The sequence below is a fragment of the Pinus tabuliformis genome, chromosome 2_2 (genome assembly GCF_031772625.1).
Source record: "Pinus tabuliformis cultivar Carrire ecotype Pingquan chromosome 2_2, CPIR1, whole genome shotgun sequence".
NCBI classification, from domain to species: Eukaryota; Viridiplantae; Streptophyta; class Pinopsida; order Pinales; family Pinaceae; genus Pinus; species Pinus tabuliformis.
In genome coordinates this window covers 1,314,056,314-1,314,063,543 of record NC_142300.1, presented here as the reverse complement: position 1 = coordinate 1,314,063,543, position 7,230 = coordinate 1,314,056,314, and positions in this window count along the sequence as shown.

Genomic DNA, 7,230 nt, shown 5'->3' with positions numbered 1-7,230 from the left:
AACTAAAGTGGTTTCAAAGGAAAAAGAGAAAATGCTAAAGGGTTTTGTATAATTAGGGCTAGCTAGTACTGGGGCTTTAGAAATGGCATTTTTATTTGTGTAAATGCATATCTAGCCCGAACTATCTATTTAATCTCATAATATTTCTTCAACATGTCAATAATATTTTTAATATTTTCAGCATAGTTTGGTACAAATCTCCTTAGAAAATTCATCTTTCCTAAAAAATCTTGAATTTACTTTTTATTTTTGGGGAGATAATAGATGAGACTCATTTTGGATCAATTACCACTCCTCCTTTTGAGATGATGTGGCCAAGTAACTTTCCTTCCTTTATGGACATAGATTTTTTTTGGTTGAGAAAGATTTTCAATTTTTTGAACCTGTGAAAAACCTTTCTCAAGTGCTTTAAGTGATTTTCATCAGAGTTTGAAAACACAGTTAAATAATCAAGATAAATAACAATAAACTTATTGATTTTACCAACAAAAGCTAAATCCATTTCTCTTTGAAATGTTTCTCCTGCATTAGTTAAGCCAAATGGCATCCTAGCATACATGAATGTACCTGTTACATGTCTATTTGGGCACATCACTCTCAATGATCAGATCAGTGTAAACAAGGTCTATCAAGCCCTAATTCAGTTGCTACATGCCCTAGACATGCTACTTCATTGAGTGCTTTCATCCATAAAAGTTTCCTAGTTTGAAACCCTACTGAAATGCCTCCTTGGGACACCAACGCAGCCTTAGTCAGGGGAAACTGCTCTGCATAGCAAGTAGACCCATTCAGACCTATGTTTCATAACACTTAAGCCAAATTAAGTCTATGCTAGGAAAGGATGAGCGAAATTGGCATAGGATTCTGGGAATATTCCTTGATTCTAGAGCATTCTATAAGGAACACAGCTCCTATCCTATCAAGATGAGCTCGACTTAGGATAGCCTTGGATCATCTAATCCTCTATCCTCTCATTCCTTTGAACATGGAAACTAATCATCCAATTACGGAAAACCATTCAATTCCATATTAATGGAAAAACCACTTGCATTCATCTATAAATTGGCCTCCCATCATAGAGCCAAGAGAGCTTGGATATTATAGAGAAATACTATTGGTTTACAGACTTGAAATCATTGTCAAGTAATGTTATGCTACTGGATTGATGTTTCTATTGGTGTGATGAGGGTTTGGACTAAGCTAGATGAGTGACATGAAATCGAACCACATTGGGTGTAACTTCTCCTTTTATCAATCAATAAAGTTGTTTGTTCCTTTTCCAATACTTTTGTCTACCTCTATGATGAATGTATGTTTGAATGTTGTCAATTCCATTTGTTTACAATAAATATATCATATTCTTTGATTTTTTTCATCTTCAGTTTCTGTTGGAAGGTACCAATTAAGCGAATCCAGTTTGAGTGGGAGCGACGGTTGCAACTCAAAGGAGATCAAAGGAAGTGAATGATAACATATAGGTTCCTTTATCTTATTTTTTTATTGTAGGAAAAGGTTCAACATCTTGACATTAGTTGTTCTAAGTGTAAATACAGACTTAGGGAAGATATACTTATCCGTATGTAAATTATGTATAAAAAATTGGCGACTCCACTGGGGAACGACCATCATTCTTGGTAGTTATCCCTTGTCTGTTTTAGTCATTTTGAAGCTTTTTTGGTCAAAAATTTGCACTAGAATGCCTACTCTAGGAATGTTCTGTTACCAAAGCACCCTTGGTCAAAGGAAAGTGCTCTGCAGAGCACCCTTGGTTTAGAGACAATGCTCTTCAATGCACTGTCTCCCACTCAGGGCTGCATTGGTCACCGTTAAGCCAAAAAACCCATCTTTTTCTTGATTTTTTCCAAAGTTGCTTTTGATGTTTTTTGTTGAAGATCAATGTTTTTCTTTGTCTCTAAAATTAGTATACATTTCCTCAGATAGCCCTACTTTGACCTTGATAGTTTAGTGTTTCTTAAAAGATTTCTTTAGCATCATCAATTCATTGTCAAAGTTAGCTTACATTGATTAGTCTTTACTTTCTGAAAAAGAATTTTTGTAAAGTCTTCGTTTCTTGTGAGAAGCATTGATTGATCGTTTATGCATTTAGTTTCTTTATGTTCATCTAAACATTAAAGGAATGAAAAGAAAAACATGCATAATGCATATCGTATTTTGTGAATGCTTGATAGGAATAGCTAGGGAAATTGCATTAGGTGTGCTCTTTGCTCTTTGTCAAAGATCTGGTTGCTCGATCCCTTACTAGCTACAGTTTTCATTGTTAATTGAATAAAAATAATGTTTCCCATCTTAGTTGCATTATAGGAGTTTCAGAAACATCACGCGATGACCCTGAAAGGAAAAATTTTAAACAAGATCAACTAAAATTGATCTCAATTAACCTAATTGAGCATTGTAACTTAACACACAACATTTAGAGGTCTAGGCTATAGACGTGTTCTGGGGTCATTAAACATAACAACTGTTGCTAATGGTTTGCGATACATTCCAAGTGTGATACCTCATTCCATGTATGAAAGTATATCGTAGCTCGTCCACGTACTTTCGGGTATATCAAGCGGTGTTATAGTATGAAAAGTATAAGGGAATGCTCTCACTGTGCGGTTTCCATTAGACAGCGCTAACACAGATTGTGCCTCCACATACTTTCGAGTGCATTTGGGAGGACTACATTATTTTTCTATCCATCCATAGGTAACTGAGTCAGCCACCTTCTATACTATGATACACTGAAAACAACATTCGGGGAGATTTCCTACACGTATGTTAAGTCCTTGGTTTACTGAGGCAAGATATTGCAGTTCACAGTTACTTGGTAATACTTTGGCCTAGATTATCCCTCTTTTGTTTTGTTATGTTATTTTGATTAAAATAAAATTAATTGATTGTGGATAACATCCTCCACATCACTCCTCAGTTGATCTCAGGTTGAGGCATATGGAAACAACTCCGAAGTCCACCGATCAAGGAATTCCTTTTGATGGGAATCATAGTCCTTTTCCTCCTTTCGAAAATATTAGTGCTTTTTATATGGCTACATTGTCCCTTCTAGGACTTACAATCAACTTTCCAGTATGGTTGTTCTCAACCTCCTTAGCTCCGCAACTGAATATTCCTACAACTGGACAAAATCAACCTCCAGTTGATCCTAAAGTTGATCCTTTACCTTCTTTGTCGTTTGTTTCCTCCTCCCCTTTTTCCTCTTCACATGGTGAAAGTATTGACACTAGTAATCAGGTGTATAAGAAGAAGAAGAAAGGGAAGAAGAAGAAGAAAATTCAGTAGGGGGTCAACCAAGAAACCATTGCTTCGAATGCGACTTCTGATGACAAATTGTCTGATAAGCCTCACAAAATTCGATATCCTTGAAAAATTTGTACGGGATATCATCTTCTTTGAAATTGTTCTGGTATTCCTCAAATCTTAGAAGAATGGTCTACTGGTTCACATCATCCTGTGTCATCAACTTCTGGAGATCATGCTCATGACACACCATCAACTAGTGGTAGTAAAGTTCATGGAAAGAAGGGTAAAATTAAGTTTTCCTATAGGTTATGGGAAGGGAATCACTTCATTCACCTTTGTCCCTATCTGGATGAAGCCCAAAAAGTGTTGGATAATCATCCTACTTCTCCACAGAGACTTTCATTTGGTTACAGGAGACTCTCCCTTAATCCTTCACTAGTTGATGAAGTGACTGACCCAAATCAACCATCGATCAAACCCACTCTCTCTCAATGTGAATCCCATGAGTCTATACTTGACCAATCACAGGTCGAGGAAACAGTTGACCCGATTTCACCTTCAGTTAATTGTACCTTTCCCGTAGAGAGTGAGTATGATACCACTGAGGTTCTTTTCGTTTCTTCAGATTCCAATGAGCTTGGAGGAAACGCTCATGTTCCATGAAGACAGGAGGAAAATCCTCCCGTTCGCATAACTCAAGGGGGTAATTCTCTCATTCTTATGGTACACCCTCCAAGTAGTCTAGTCACTTCCTTTTATTAGAATCGACTGGAGGGATGTTGTATTCCTTCTTATGTTCCTATCCATATCATATTATAGATGAAGGTGCATCTGTGATTATCCTTTCCTCCACTGCTTAGAAAGCACTCGATTCACCGCCACTTGTGCCTGTTACCTAGAATCTATTGGCTTTTAACAGAGGAACCACTCAACCATTAGGGATCCTTCCTTAGTTACCTATTAATTTGGGAGGAAAAAATGTTTATCTCAACGTGATGGTAGTCCTAGGCCCTTTAGATTACAATTTACTTCTTGGGGGGAGCTATTGTTTCAGCACTCTTTCGAGTGATGTGTTTCCCGGATGAAGGAAGAATTTTCACCATTGACCATGTTTCATTTCCCGGTACAAATATGGCTTCTAGTCAACCATATTCCCTAAATGGTCCTTTTGTCCCAATGGTATCTTCCTTGCCATGGGTCAATTATGTGTCAACCCATTCCATGCCTACATCAATTGTCAATCAATTCTGTGATATTGTGCATTATGTATTGGGGGCATTGGAACTAGATCCCTCTAATGGATTCCTTGTTGCGTATCCCTTCCAGACCATTGTTCTCCCATATGATGAGAACCTCTTGGAAGTCACGACTTCTAATTGGTTGTGATCAAGGAATCATGAGCATAGTTCCTTGTCTTGTGTCAAGCTCATTAAAAAATGAAACAAGGAATATGAGGATAGTTCTTTTACTATGTCAACCTCATTAAAAAATGAAATATGTCCCAGAGCATAGTTCCTTGTCTTGTGTCAAGCTCGTTAAAAAATGAAACAAGGAATTTGAGCAGAGTTCCTTGTCTTGTGTCAAGCTCATTAAAAAATGAAACAAGGTCCCCTAGAGCAAAATTCAAATTCAAGTCTTTGATTAGATCTCATAAAATCCTAGTAGAGTCTCTCACTTGATCTCGTACATGAACCTTCATTCCATCCACCTGATAGCCATGAGTATTCTACTTAGGTGAATATAATAAAGCTTGTGGGGCATGCACCTAGAATTCATTCATCATGCTAGGGGGATGTAAACCAATCTCAAGTATAGTTTTTTCATGGTTCAAGCTTGTGTAAAAATGAACCCAACTTGTGTAAAAATGAAACTGAATCCAAGCATAGTTTTTTGTTTCAAGCTTGTGTAAACATGAAACTGAATCCAAGTATAGTTCCTTATGGTTCAAGCTTGTGTAAAAATGAAGCCATCTCCATTTTAACCCTCGTGATTTCCATTCTATCAGCCTCTTCCATAAGATGAGCCTTGGTTTTTCTCCTTCCATCGTCACTATCTGCTTGGCCGATCATACACTTTCACTTGGTTGTTTTACCCTTTTTGAGGAATAGATGTAATGAGTGGTCTTATTAGCCAGCCTCTTCACATAAATGAACATTTTTTGGGTGGTTCCACCATTGTCAGAACTAGTTTCTACCATTTATACCACTCGTTCCTCCTGGACGAGTCACCTTTAAGTTGTTTTCTAACTTGTAAAAAATAAAAAGATCACTGAGTATTTTCCTTTTTTGACTCGTTAAAAGAAAATAAAAACAAGGGGTCTACTTTCAAGCTCTTTTCCAACTCTTTAAACACGAAAATATTTCTGGGCAATTGTCCTTTTCATCTCATAAATGGATTGGAAATGACATCTACTCATTATAAGTTTAACCCTTTTCCGGACTGAGATAGATTACTTATGAAAAAGGAATATGTTGATCGAACATGATCAATAGGTTCTCTCTTGTATTATTTTACGCTTTTTCAGACTTGAGAGATAAATTTACGAAAAATAACTTGTGTAGTTTTCTTTTGTCCCTTTTCAAACTCTCTAAACATGAAAAGGACCGAGTTCTCATTATCGTTAAACTCGTTAAAACATCAAATAGTGACAAACTTGTCCATCATGATAAGACCGAGTTTCACCTTCGCTAGACTCATTAAAACATCACACAGTGATGGATTCACCTGAAGGGTAGAATTATACATCAAGCATATGTTATCCTCCTTAAGCTTGTTAAAAAATAAAGAGGTACTGCTTAGCAATGAGTGGGGAAAATGGGAAAAGAGATAAATCATTGTATGGTAGCAAGTCGCTCTTGAACATGACACTTTCACTTCATCTCTGTGACTATTTGGGTTGGGTTATCTACTTGATGGTTATCATACCTATGGTCTATCACACCATCCATCACTTTGGTTTTGGGTCAATGCTACCAATTCATTCAGTGTCGTCGACATGTTCAAGAGAATTCACTCAGTAAACTTCATCCTTTGCAATACTCATAAACCTTCAGTTTCATGACCGCCATTACTAAACATTTTGTCATCAGTCACATTTTGTCTTCAAAATCATTACAGTCATTTTGTGTCATTTATGGGGGATACGTCAAGGCCCTCCTGTGATGAGTTGCTTCTTGTTGACATCAGCACATTATCTAGGAAGTTGACTTAGAAACACCCTTGCAGTACCTTGAGGCTTGCATACATCAATGGCAAGTTTCTCGCTTCCGGCGATAGGTAGAAATCACATCAAAACATCTATTCACACCATGCAAAATGTATTGTAGTGCCTTGAGAATCATTATCATTATTGGTGATTTCTCTCGTGTCTGTTAACAACTTACACAATTGGCTGGTAATCAGATGATGTATTCCCATGTTCAACTTTAGATCACATTTTCACATGGTTATACTCGTACTTGAGAAAACGATTGGACAAGAGAGACGATCACGGATCTAGTTTCATCCATCCGGTTGTGATTTCAGGAGAGTACTAAATCATATGTACGATGGATTTACATAGATGGTCATCCTATCATGGGTCTATATATATAGACGACTATCTGATTTATGTACATGTAATGAAAATTTTATATGATGAGCATGGGCATGCCTTCTCTCATAAATTCATGAAAAATTCAAAGATATCATGATATAATGTATTGTGATTGATGTAGGTCACCATCCTCTTCATATCCTCCTCATCACATCATAAAGCATATCACTCAACATTATCATTTTTTACTTCATGCTTTAAGGGGTAGCTGTTATAAGTCTATTTGGGAACATCAATCGTGATGATCATATCAGTGTAAACAGGGTTTATCAAACCCTAATTTAGTTGCTACATGCCCTAGACATCCTACTTCATTGAGTGCTTTCATCCATAAAATTTTCCTAGTTTGAAACCCTACTGAAATGCCTCCT